At 41.0% G+C, this 13595-nt stretch overlaps 1 protein-coding gene and 1 pseudogene across 4 annotated transcripts in view; one reads left to right on the forward strand and one right to left on the reverse strand.

The window, feature by feature from the left end:
- ZFP57 (ZFP57 zinc finger protein) overlaps positions 1-13595 on the forward strand; it is a 25812-nt gene continuing 12217 nt past the window's right edge. For 2 of the 4 annotated variants that reach the window (XM_044776204.2, XM_044776208.2), the window contains exons 1-3: positions 1-132; positions 4673-4748; positions 10657-10712. The gene's annotated coding sequence lies outside the window, so the exon portion shown is untranslated. Of the gene's footprint in view, positions 133-200; positions 216-4672; positions 4749-10656; positions 10713-13595 lie in introns of those variants that run through there. The other 2 variants (XM_044776206.2, XM_044776209.2) reach the window with 2 other exon arrangements.
- LOC139046003 (Y-box-binding protein 1 pseudogene) overlaps positions 3094-13595 on the reverse strand; it is a 15942-nt pseudogene continuing 5440 nt past the window's right edge.

The raw sequence follows: 13595 nt of genomic DNA on the forward strand, positions 1-13595 counted from the left end.
CGTCATAATTAATCGCAAATATGACCCAGAGAGTCTTCGAGAGGGAGGAACCTGTCTGAAGGAGGAACGTGTCTGAAGGAGGATGGAAGGGTCCCTTTTAGGGTCGTTCTTTATCTTCGCATAAGAAAACGGGTAATCGATGCTGTGCCTCTGGCTGTTTTTCCCCTTAGGACCCAATCCTGGGATATTTATTTTCTTGGTCTTGCATCTTACAGGTACCTCGTCGCAGGGGGCGTTCCCCCTGAAAATCGTATTAACCTTACCGAGTAGTGATTTATTTTGACTAGACAACTGCAATTCCCGCCGTTCCGGAGCTGGTGTTTCCCTTCTGCGGCTGCGCAGTGGTTGAAAACAAAGCTAAACATTGAGAGTTAGAGTTGTAGTGTTCGTTGGGACTCGCGGGCCAAGCCAGGGCTCTCTGCAGAGCCCAGCCTGGGTCGTGTGCTTTGGGGGCTGTTTGGGGCCTTTGGAAAGGTGAGTTGGCTTAAGGGGCAGAAAGTGGTGAAGGTGAAGGCGGAGGAGGAATGCTTACTCCCTGGGAACCAAAGGAAACAGGGATGAAGTGGGACACTCGGGAAGGAGCTCAGGATTTTGGAGGTGGCGGAACAGAAGAGGTTGGGACTCCTTCGTCCTTAGACGCATGCTAGATCACTAAGACTTAAGTCGAGTTTGGCTTTCATTTGCGTATCCACCTCGTGTCCCGTCCCATGTCGTCGTCCGTCGTCTCCCCCCCGTCCAACCAACTCTAAATCATCATCATCATCCATTACGTGCACAGTTGATATTTCATAAAACATGAGGACAAGTATCTTTAGAAAGTCTTGCTATTTTAATTCATCTGTAGCCTACAATTTAAAGTAGAAACTTGTTATCCTGAAGGGACAGCTGCTAGATGAGTTTCCTAGTTCCTTCCCAACCCTTCCACCCGTGCCCAACCAGATAGCTGTGCTAAGTTCCTTACATATAAAATTCTGAAGCCATCACTATTTTCTTTCAAAGAGACAAGTTGTGGTCTCTCCTTGAGAGAGGCTTGGCTCTGCCTGTCTCAGCAATAATGGAAAGACACACAATAGTGAAAGGGTTAAAACTGAGCAAGTTATTGGAGGGTAGTAAGCCCCATAGTTTGACTTACCTGGGTGTCATGTTGTCTGTCTTTCCAAAGAAGGTCTGTTACTGAGCCCGTGACGGTAGGCAGTTTTTATCTTCACTTTTCTGTGTCTCCTTTGAAAATGGAAATTGAAATTAGCCCTCTTCCCTCCCCAACTTTCCCTTTTCAGTTTGACAGAGTGAGGATCCACCATGAGTTGAGTACTGTCCTATTGCAGTAAAGGAACACAAGCATTATAATGCATGGCCTTTTCCCAACAAAAAGCTCACAATCTGTTCAATTAGTATTTCTGAGCACCTATGGCAGTCTTTGAGCTGAGGCTGAGGCTGCAAAGTTGCAAACTGTGTTTTCTGACCTTAAGGAGTACAAATGAATAATTAGAATACAATGAAAGTACATTAGGAGGACAAAATGTGAGAACCCAGGACAGGCATTTAAAACAAATATGCCTGTATACTTCAAGGAAGACTGGTGTTTTAATAAGATAGATACAGTGCTATGGGAAATATAAGAAAAATGCTCAGATATTATGTGTTAAGGATAATCCCCAATCAACAAGTAGTTAATTTTGAGAACTTGGGATCACAGACTCTATAATGTTAAGTACTGTGCTAGATGCTAGGTACTGAGAAATAAAAGTAAGGTAGTCACATTTTTTGAAATCTCAAAATAGGTATACACAGGCAAATAAGAATGTGCCTAAGAGGTTGGTGAGATCCAGTGTTTGATATCAGATCCTTTTTGATAATATAGACAGATCATTGTGTTTGTAGATGTGTAGTTCCCACCGCTTATGAGTCTAAATTTCTGCGTCAAAATGTTAATACGAATACAGATTTCACAATGTAAACCATGAATGATTTTCAGATGAGTTGTAGAAGTAAAAAATCTCAAGTATTCAGAAGAAGGCAAAATCACTGTAACATGTAGTAGACCAGAAAGACTATAAAGAGTCAGGGGCTTGAGCTTTGGAAGAGAGACAACTGCTATTTATTGAGAACTTGGCATATATCAAGCATTGTGCCAATCTCTTTAATTCACATTTGTTCTTTATAACCCCAAGAGGCAGATTTTTGTCTTATCTCCATTTTATGGTTGAGGAAACTGACGTAGAGAGACATTGGTACTTGTCCTGAGTCACACACGTAGGAGGTGGTAGAATTAGGATTCAGACATAACCCTATCAGGCTTCAAAACCCATGCTCTTAACCATAAATAGTGTAAACAAAGGCACAGAGATGAAATGCCAGGCATTCTCACTGGCTAAAATATGACCTCACAGTAAACTCAGGTTAGACCAGGGATGACACATAAAAAGTTGGTAGTCTTCATTTGTGTTGCCATCAGCCTGTCCTATAAATAAAGCCAGAGTAACCACAGATTCCCATCCCAAAGAGTTCAACAGGGGATGGCCTCATAATGGATTTAGAGTGAAGGATGATTGGCAGTGTAAGGCAGGCAAGCAGAGGCGTGGGTGATCAAATAAGAGCAGAATTTCAGAACAAAAGATAAGAGGGCAGAGATGCTTTATGTGCTGCTAGAGGCAGAGAGGGCCCGGATCCAGAAACTGCAGAAAGAGAATGAACTGGTAACACCGGAGTCTAGAATTCTATCAGAAGACAGAGGAGGCTTGGAGTCCTGGCAATCTGACATAAATGTACTTGGGCAACGCTTCACCAAGGAGCCTGTCTCCTCTCTCTCCCAGTCCCTGATAGAAGATTCAGAATGGTTCCTATTGAGTCCACAGGAGAAGTATGCTTTTAGTTTATATGAAAAGATTGTATGCTTTTTTTTTTTGACAATTATTTAAGACCTTTATTAACAGGTGCTTGCAGTTTGTTGACTTTTTTGAAAAAATCATGTTGTAAACTTTTATTACAAATTAAAAATGAGATTCTTAAAAATCTCAACTTGACCAGATATGAAACAATTTAAAAACCTTTAAAGGTGTATTGAGAAAAACCAGGCTTTTTTTTTTTTTTAAAAAAAAAAAAACGTTTGTCATTACCAAAAAGAGACATCTTTAGGTAAAAATAATAAAAACCCCATGCTGCATAGATAATGCAGATAGTTCTAGTTATCTGGTCAACAGGCAAAAAGCAAGCACTTAAGGTCTTCAGCTCCAAATCTTTTGTTCATTTCTTATTGCTGGAATTTCATATTCATTTGTTCTTGTTGGATGACCAAACCGGATGATGGTAGAGATGGTAAGCTGGCATTTACTCAGCCCCACCCTGCCCAGCCTCGGGAGCGGAGGAATTCTCAGCTGGTGGATCGGCTGCTTTTGTCTCTTTGCCATCTTGTGGTTTAGGGTTTTCTGGGCGTCTGCGTAGGTAATTGAAGTTGCGGCGGTACCGACGTTGAGGTGGCTGCTGACCTTGGGTCTCATCTTCTTGATTTTCCTTATCTTCATTGCCATCCTCTCTAGGCTGTTTTGGCGAGGAGGGCCCCTGCGGAATCGTGGTGTACAACCCCATACATATTCTGCCTCACTGGTCTACCTTGTTCTCTTGCACCCTGGTTGTCAGCACCCTCCATCACTTCTCCTTGCACCGGAGGGTTGGAATACTGTGGTCCACGCCCATAGGGTCTCCGCATGTAGTAAGGTGGGAACCGTTGCCTGCGGTAGGGCCTGGCCTTCGGGAGCACTCTCCGATCCCTCGTTCTTTTCCCCTCTCTCACTATTCTGGTAATTCTGCTGGTAATTGCGTGGAGGACCCCTGTGACGTGGATAGCGTCTGTAATGGTTACGGTCTGCTGCATATTTACTGCCTTGCACTGGAACTCCACCAGGGCCTGTAACATTTGCTGCCTCCGCACCCTTTTCTCCTTCAACAACATCAAACTCCACAGTCTCTCCATCTCCTACACTGCGAAAGTACTTCCTGGGGTTATTCTTCTTTACTGCACTCTGGTGTACAAATACATCTTCCTTGGTGTCATTCCTGTTGATGAAACCATATCCGTTTCTTACATTGAACCATTTTACTGTTCCCAAAACCTTCGTTGCGATGACCTTCTTGTGCCTGCCACAGGCGCCGCAAATATTAGGCCGCCCGGGCCGCCGCTCCCTGCGCCGCTGCCGGTGGTGCCGGGCTTGGTGTCCGCAGCGCTGAGGGCGGGGGCGGGGGCGGGGGCGGGGCGGGGCGGGGCGGGAGGTGGCTGCTGGATCTCGGCCTCGCTGCTCACGGTTGGGGTGATGGTGAGTGGGGCCGGCTGCGGCAGCTGCGGTTCCTCCCCGGGTCTGATGGTAACTAGGCCGGCGGCGGCGGTGGAGCTGCTCAGGGCTCTCTGGGGTCCGCTCTCCGCTCCCGCTACCGATCAAACTGGATTGTATGCTTTTATTAAAAGAGCATTCATTATTCTGCAACATAGGAATGCAGTGGTTTCCCATGGGTGAAATGGCCCTGTTGTAGTCCTGCCTATTAGCAGATTTTCTCTTTCTGAGGGGAAATATCCTTGGCCTTGGCCAAAACAATTTGTTTTTTTCATTCAGTCAGTATGTGAGCAGGTGTGTTTGACACCTCCCACATTCTAATCTACCTTTGTTTTCTTCTCTTCCAGATTGGCCTGGTCTAAAGCAACTAAAGACCCTAGGATTGCTGCAGGTCAGCAGTCCCCACTGGAGAAAAAAATCTTGGTAAATAAATTATCTTTACAGCATGCAGTTTGGAACTTCTAGGAGAAGGAACCTGAAGTTTAAAATCCTGCCCAAGTGACGCCTTCCAGTAGTGTATCTACACTGGCCCATGTTTTCTGGCTATATTCATACTTGCAAAACAAAGTATTATTCTGAAAACTCCCAAGAGTATGTTTTTTAAAAACTAGCTATTGATTTTGTTGGTGGGTATTTCAGCTTGCAGAGCTCACAAGCTCACCTAGGAGTGATGGGAGTAAAATTGTAATTATTACCCAAAGTAAAAAAAGACCACTGATTTTTTTTTGGTGTTAATAGTGTGGGTAAGCTCCTGTTTAAATGTATTCAAAGTAAAAAGATGGTTACGTTATAAAATTCTGTACTTCACTTTGACAGCATTTAGGTGGCGTGCATACAATGGCAGCAAGACAACTGATAACTCAGAAATATCAAGAGGAGTATGAAACACTCTGTAGGGAGCAAGCTCTTTCTCTTGACTATTGGCTTGCCAAAACAGAGTCTTACTATAATAAAAGAATAGTGGAAATGATGAAAGAACAAGAAACAGGCAATGAAATCAAGAAGAAATTGGAGGGGAAAACAACCACAACCCAAAGCATAGAGAGAGAAAAACCGTACTATTTGGTACCTGAGAGAGAGCTGAAACACATAGAAAGGCACATACGTCGAGCAGGACACTTCAGAGAATTTAAGGATAAAACATTTAGACCATTACTACAACCCTCTAGTGAAATAAAGTTCCCCAGAATTGTGCCAGAAGATCATGGCATCCAGAAAGCACAGAAAAGAAAGCAGGTAAATGAGAGGGAGCAGATGCAAATTAAAGGTCACCAGGAACGCATGAGTCGTGGTAGAGAACTTATAGAGCAAAAACTCAAGGAAAGACTCTTGAGAAAAAACCAGAACCAGCCACCTACACGGGAGAAGTGTGAGAGAGTAAAGAAAGAGGTAAAAGAGTTTGAAAGTGTTACTGCATATCCACTTTTCCAGCCATGCAGTAGAAGTTGGATTAAAGTGAATATTCTTATGGAAAAGTCTCCGAATAGAGAAGAAAACACAATCATAAAACCGTATCAAAAAAGATTCTTAACTATGCCACCTTTTTTGAGAAGTCAAATAAGAAAAATAAAAGCTTAGTAAAGTTTCAATGCTTTTTGATAAAATCACGTTTCTTAAGTGAATCTTTTTTAATGCCAGTTCTCATCTCTCCCCAGAGTCAATGAATGCTCCCATTTGTATCAGATACAGAAGTATCAGATAGTTCTGGACTTGAAAACTAGCTTAGCTATTTTTACTTACCTTGTCTTTTTTCAAGTTGCTTATCCTCTTTGATGTTCAACTAGTTTCCTCATCTGTAAGTGGGAGTAATAATATTTATGGGAGCATTATGATTTCTGTGAAGCATTAGCATGTATTAGATGTTTCATAAATGTTAGTTTCCTCAGTGGGAAGACCTGGGTTGGGGAATGATAGTGAATAAGGAATTGTTCTTTTCTTTTTAGGTTTCTATTTTTCAATCAAATTTATTTATTTATTTATTTTTGAGGAAGATTAGCCCTGAGCTAACATCTGCTGCCAATCCTCCTCTTTTTTGCTGAGGAAGACTGGCACTGAGCTAACATCCGTGCCCTTCTTCCTCTACTTTATATGTGGGATGCCTACCACAGCATGGCTTGCCAAGTGGTACCGTGTCCGCACCCGGGATCTGAACTGGCAAACCCCGGGCCGCCAAAGTGGAATGTGCACACTTAACCGCTGCACCACGGGGCTGGCCCCAAATTTATTTAATTGAGGTAACATTGGTTTATAACTTTATATAAATTTCAGGTGTACATCATTATATCTTGATTTCTGTGTAGATGATATCATGTTCACCATTCAAAGATTAATTACCATCTATCACCATACACATGTGCCCAGTCACCCTTTCACCCTCTTCTCCCCACTTCCCCTCTGGTAGCCACCAATCTAATCTCTGAATCTATGTGTTTGTTTGTTATTTTTATCTTCTATTTATGAGTGAGACCATATGGTATTTGACTTTCTCCCTCTGACTTATTTCACTTAACATAATACCCTCAAGGTCCATCCATGTTGTCGCAAATGGCAAGAATTCATCTTTGTCTATGGCTGAGTAGTATACCGTTGTGTATAAATACCACATCTTCTTTATCCATTCATCCCTTGGTGGGCACCTAGGTTGCTTCCAATTCTTGGCTATTGTGAATAATGCCTCAAGGAACATAGGGGTGCATATATCATTACGCATTTGTGTTTTCATGTTCTTGGATAAATATCCAGCAGTGGAATAGCTGGATTGTGTGGTAGTTCTATTCTTAATTTTTTACATTTCCCTAATAGTGATGTTAAACATCTTTTTTACTTGCCTGTTGGCCATCTGTATATCTTTGGGAAAATGTCTTTTCAGATCTTTTGCCCATTTTTCAATTGGATTGCTAGTTTTTTTTGTTGTTGAGGTGTATGAGTTCTTTATATATTTTGGATATTAACCCTTATCAGATAAATAGTTTGCAAATATCTTCTCCCTGTTGTTAGATTGTCTTTTCATTTTGTTGATGGTTTCCTTTGCTGTGTGGAAGCTTTTTAGTTTGATGTAGTCCCATTTGTTTATTTTTTCTATTGTTTCCCTTGCCTGGTCAGACATGGTCCTTGAAAATATGCTGCTAAGACTGATGTCGAAGAGCTTACTGCCTATGTTTTCTTCTAGAAGTTTTATGGTTTCAGGTCTTACATTCTAGCCTTTAATCCATTTCGAGTTAATTTTTGTGCATGGTGTAAGATAATGGTCTACTTTCATTCTTTTGCAAGTGGCTGTCCTGTTTTCCCACCATTTATTTAAGAGACTTTCTTATCTCCATTGTATATTCTTGGCTCCTTTGTCGAAAATTAGCTGTCCACAGATGTGTGGGTTTATTTCTGGGCTCTCGATTCTGTTCCATTGATCTGTGTGTCTGTTTTTGTGTCAGTACCATGCTGTTTTGGTTACTATAGCTTTGTAGTATATTCTGAAATCAGAGTGTGTGATGCCTCCAGCTTTGTTCTTTTTTCTCAGGAAGAAAGTGTTCTAATCTTCCTCTCTGATTCCCCCTGCTCCCAACCCTCGAAGGTTATCTTGATGAGATCGCTATAGGTCTGTATCTGGTCTTTTATTTCCTATTCACACCTTTCTCAGGGAACTACTAACAGACCCTCAAAGTCTAACTTGCACCATACAATTTGTTTATGTGAGAAACTTAATTTTGAGAACCTCCTCTGTGCCAGGCATTGTGTTCGTTACTGGGAGTGAATAAAGAGAAGTCCCTGCCCTTGATCCATTTATAACTAATAGCCTAGATCACTCTATAAACAGATAATAAAATGTTAAGGATTTTGATAGAGGTATGTACAAGTGTACAGAGGAGAGGTACCCAACCTGGCCTAGGTGAGCAGGGTGAGGACAAAGGAGGTCAGAGAAGGGAATGCAGTAGTCTCTCATGTTTCTCCCAGCTCCACATTTTGTCACTTTCTGTTACTCATTTAAGCAAGACCTTCCCAATATTCAGATCCACTCAGGGGTAACCAAACTCACCCTCTCTCAAACCAATGTCCTTCAACACTCATTAATAAATCAGCAAATTTATCAATTTAGTGTGAATTTAAATCACCAAGCAGAATAAAATTTATTGTTTTCCAATCAGTTCATTTTCTTTCCAGATACCAGAAAGTTGGTAAAGTAAGGGTTCAGACTTCGTAAGAGAATCAGAGAAAAGGAATCTGAATGCCCTAAGGAATATTATACTTAAAATGTAATAATCCTGATGCCCACCTTTCTGTACTAGTAGGACACGCTTCACCCAGAAAATTGCTAGATGGGACTGTCCAATAGAACTTTCTGCAATGATATAACTGTTCTATATCTTTGCTCTTCAATGTGGTAGCCACTTCCCACATGTGACTATTGAGTATTTGTTTTTTGGAGTTTTTTTGGTGAGGAACATTGAGCTAACATCAGTTGCCAATCTTCCTCTTTTTGCTTGAGGAAGATTGTCCGAGTTAATGTCTATGCCAGACTTCCTCCATTTTTGTATGTGGGTTGCCGCCACAGCATGGTTTGATAAGAGGTGTGTGGGTCCACACCTGTGATCTGAACCCATGAATCCCAGGCCACTGGAGTGGAACTTGCAAACTTAACCACTACACCACCAGGCTGGCACCTGAGCATTTGAAATGTGGCTAGTGCAACAGAGGAACTGAATTTTTTATTTTATCTAATTTGAATTAATTTTAAATTATCCCATCTGGTTGAGTACTGCCGTATTGTACAGTGTGGTGTTAGATAAACATACCTCCTGTGTTCTAGGCTTCAGTCCCACAATCAGCTTTGCATCTTTGACAGTATTTGCAGGTATGGTAGATCACTGCTCATCTTTCATTAGTATCAGTTTAGTTTCCTTTATATTTGAGAGACTCTCTAGTCCCTTAAAGAGATTTAAAAAGCAGTGTAGACAACTTTTGTGTGGAAATGAGATGGCTGAAGTTGCTTAAATTGGGTTCAGGAACTGACCATCTCTCTGCTCATTCTGGAATTTGAACAGGACACATACCACAATGTCATTCCTACCCCTGTGATTTGCTTCATACAGGCTTTTTTGTCCTGTTTGTTCTCTGGTCTACCATCACCATGTCCTAGCTCTAGATTCCTTTTTTGTTTTTAATTGATTTATTTATTTTGTTGGTGAGGAAGATTGGCCCTGAGCTAACATTGTTGCCAATCTCCCTCTTTCCTTGAGGAATATTGTCACTAAGCTAACACCTGTGCCAGTCTTTCCCTATTTTGTATGTGGGATGCCGCCACAGCATGGCTTGATGAGCAATGTGTAGGTCCATGCCCAGGATCCGAATCTGCGAACCTTGGGCCATTGAACCAGAGCACATGAACTTAACCATTACACTACCAGGCCGGCCCCCCCAGCTCTAGATTCTATACCTTGCCAAGATGTGGCTCATCAGAAAGCAAGAGGCAGAAGAATTTAGAAATCCAAATCAATAGGGTAGTGATACACCCTTTGAGATGAGTGGGACTGGAAAGTAACCTAATATATAGCTGTTAGTAATTGTTTACCATGAAGATTTTTAATGCTGAATACATAAATTGGTGACTTCACCTGCGTTCTCTTTCCTTCCAATCTAGCGTAAAAGCAAATGGTGATCTCGGCAGTTTTGCACCTCATATGGCTAAGAATAAAAGTCTGTAAAGGGCTCAGTTTGACTAAATCTGAACCCATCATCTCCACCTCACAAACTCTATTCACCTTTTCAGTTCCTTGTCCTGTGTGTGAATGATACCATAATTACTCCCAAGAACCCTGGCTTATATCACGAGTCACACTTGATGCTTTTCTTTTGTCCTGTATTCTTTTTTCTTTCCAATGTGAAATGTAATATACAAATGAAAATGTATGTACACAGTTGGAAGAAGAGTGAAAAAAAAATGTCCAAGTACCCACTGCTCAGGCTGAGAAATGGAACGTTACCTCACCTCAGGAGCCCTGTGTGCTTGCCCCCTTCACGTCCCTCTCCCTCATCCCTAGAGGCAATCACTATCCTAAATTTTGTAATTGTCACCTTTTTGTAGTTTTTATCATCTATGTATGTATTCCTAAGTGACATAATTGTTCATAGTTGCCTGTTTATAGCCTTTATATAAATGGAATAGACTGTGACTTACTTCTTTTGTTCATTAATATTTTTTAATTTATCCATGTTAATATGTGGCACTGTAGTTCATTTCTTTCTTCTCTCTCCCTCTCTTTGAAACACTCTCTTTACTTATTTCTGGGATAACATGCTCTCCTGGTTTTTCTCCAACCTCGTTGGTGGTTCCTTCTAGGTCTCCTTTGTTGACTCCTCATCTTCCCAGTCTCTAAATGTTGGAGTGCTCCAGAGGTGAGTCTTTAGACCTCTTCTCTACACTTGTGCTCTCACTAATCTCACTGAGTCTCATGGTTTTAATATTATCTGTACACTGATACACCACCAATCCAAATGTATATTTCTAGCGTAGTGCGTTTTCATGACTTGAATATGCCACATCTTAATTATCAGTTCTACTGTTAAGATCATTTGGGTTGTTTCCAGTTTTTGTTTTTGTTTTTTCTGCTACAAATGGTACTTCTGTAAACATTCCTTTAACATGTTTTTGGTGCATGTGTGCAAGAGTTTCTCCAAGGTATATAAGTTGTGGTACATTCATATGACAAGCCTGGTCCTGGAGCTTGTTAGAGTTCCATTCCATTGTGGTTTTATACCCATAAGTCTGTTCTGTAGAGTCTGGCACATATTAGACTTAATAAATATTTGTTGAAAGAAAGAAGGACATTTGTTAACTGCTGGAAACAGTCCTGTGTTCCAGAGAGCCAGGCCCAAACTACAAAAACAGGTGATAATATTCCACTGTACATTCTTGCATCCTCTCTGTGCACAGTCATAGTCAACCTTCCTTTGTTCTTATATCTCAATTGAGGTACTAAAATATCTTTATTTACTTAATTTATTTTTTAATACCCTTCCAGTAAAATTCAGGATTTTATTTATCCCCTCTCCCAGAATTTTTTCTCCACTGCTTTCTAGACAAGGTCACCCACATGCCCTCTTCTCAAGGCACCTGACAGCATAAAGTTTCATTAAAGTCTGAACAAAAGGGTTCCCAGAGAAGGAGGAGAGGGTGCTAAAGTCCCTGGAGAGTCAAGGACAAGAGTTTCCTGTTGTTTGCTGGACAAGAGTCCAAGTTCTTAGCCCTCAAGCACTCTGTGACCCCGCCCCGCTAGAGTACTATGTTTGGACTTGTGAGATTTGTTTTGGGTTCCAACTCTGCCACATATTGGCTGGCTTGAGAAAGCCCTTACCCTCAGGACCCAAAATGGGAATAGTAAAACCTTCCTCACCCAGTTGTTCCAAGGAGATAAGCAATAAAGTCCTTCATAAAGTGCCACATAATATCATGAATTACTATCCTATCAGTTTTCTTACCCTACTTTTATACTGTACTATAAGTTCCTACCCAAACAGAAGCATAGAAAACCTAAAGTTCAGATTTAAAATGCAAAAGAAATATATGAATGAAAAGAGGCCAATTAGTAGACAAGGAAAGACAGTAAAGAGTGGAAAATTTAGGCTGATGATAGAGCAAGTTTTGCCAAGTGTTTTTCTATTAAATGAGCTTCTTTGAAATATTTGGGCACAGGACACGATGGTAAACAGAATCTGGGGTGAGCTAACATAATAGAGACCATGGCAAGCCATTACCCAGGAGGCGAAGACATGATTTATTTAAACATAAAGCCCATTCATTCGTTCCCTGTGTGTTGAATCCTGTTAGTCAAACACTGCTGGTTGCCAGGGATATAAGGATGGGTAACACAGGATCCTCTGCATTGTAAGAACTTGCAATCTATTGGCAGAGTTGGAGATGGATAATTATATTACAGGAAGAACAAAGCTAACAGAAACATTCTAAGTGCTACAGAAACAGTGAAGAAGGACTGCCCAGCCCTTTGGAATAGAGCTAAAGAGCCCCTTGGAAAAGCTTTGGAGAAGAGGTAGCCACTTTTTGAACTGAAAGTTAGAGGATTTGATAAGTAGATGAGAAAGAAAGGAAATCTGGGCTCAGGGAATAGCAGATGAAAAGGACCTGCAAGTGACTGGATTAGAGGACAGGATTAGGGGAGTGGCAATGGCTGACTCCACGAAGAATTGTCAGGGTCAGAACAAGTGGAATCTTGTATGGCAGCAGTTTGATTCAGATGATGGGGAGTGATCGAAGAATAACACTGGTGGGTAAAAGGAAAATCGTTGAATTAATAAAGCAGCATTAAAACGCTCCTATTTGGATCAAATTTTAGTGTTGGTAGTCATACCATTGGCATCAACCCTTTATTAAAATAGGATTAGGAACTGAATTCTAAAAAGTTGAGTTTTTAAAAGATGAAAATGGATCAGGAAATGTCATGAATATAGCCAGTGGTACAAAAAAGCATGAGAGTACAGCTCTCATTGAGCCAAAACTGTTCAAAGGGGAAGCCACCAGAAAACAGGTTGGAGCCAAAAATGGCAAAAAGAAAAAAATCTATAGAGATGTACACTGAAATATCTCTGACAATTACCAGCCCCACCTGGATCTAAAGTGCAGCTGATTGAGAAGCCTACCCAGTCCCTTCCATACATACCCCACCTGCTGTCATTGTGAGGTTTTCCCTTAGAGGTAACTATAATCGTTTGAACTTGATTTCAGTTAAAGGAAATATTTCGTTTGGGGAACAAGGAAGACTGGTGGACTTAAATATTGAGGAAGCAATCTTTGAGAAATGTGCTTAATGGTTTCTGGTTTTTTTAGCAAATAGAAGCAGAGAGAGCTGCTAAATAATTTGTGAGTACTGGCATTTTCAAATATTTTGGTAACTTTAGCCCAAGCAAAAAACTTGGCGGTTGTGTGCAAAAACAATGTAGTTGCAAACCGTTGGGATTTTCCATTTGAATATGTTTCTACAATGGTAAGTTCTATCCAAAATGAAATATGCCTGACAGACTAGCAAATGGATTGTTAAATTATATCTTAAGATTAAGAAAACCAGAAAACATGTTATTGGAGGAGCACACCCAGCTGATATCATTTCCCTCAGAAGGTTTTTCATGTGAATGTAGCAGAAATTCCCAGGAGGTAAGGTACAAGGAAAAAAACATATATATTTTGAGGGAAGGAGTTTCTTTCATGTGGCTTCTGATTTTCTCTGAGGCAGGAGGCGAAATCATCAGTTTAGAGATAGAGGAAAA

This window comes from Equus asinus, chromosome 8 (genome assembly GCF_041296235.1).
Source record: "Equus asinus isolate D_3611 breed Donkey chromosome 8, EquAss-T2T_v2, whole genome shotgun sequence".
Classification (NCBI taxonomy): Eukaryota; Metazoa; Chordata; class Mammalia; order Perissodactyla; family Equidae; genus Equus; species Equus asinus.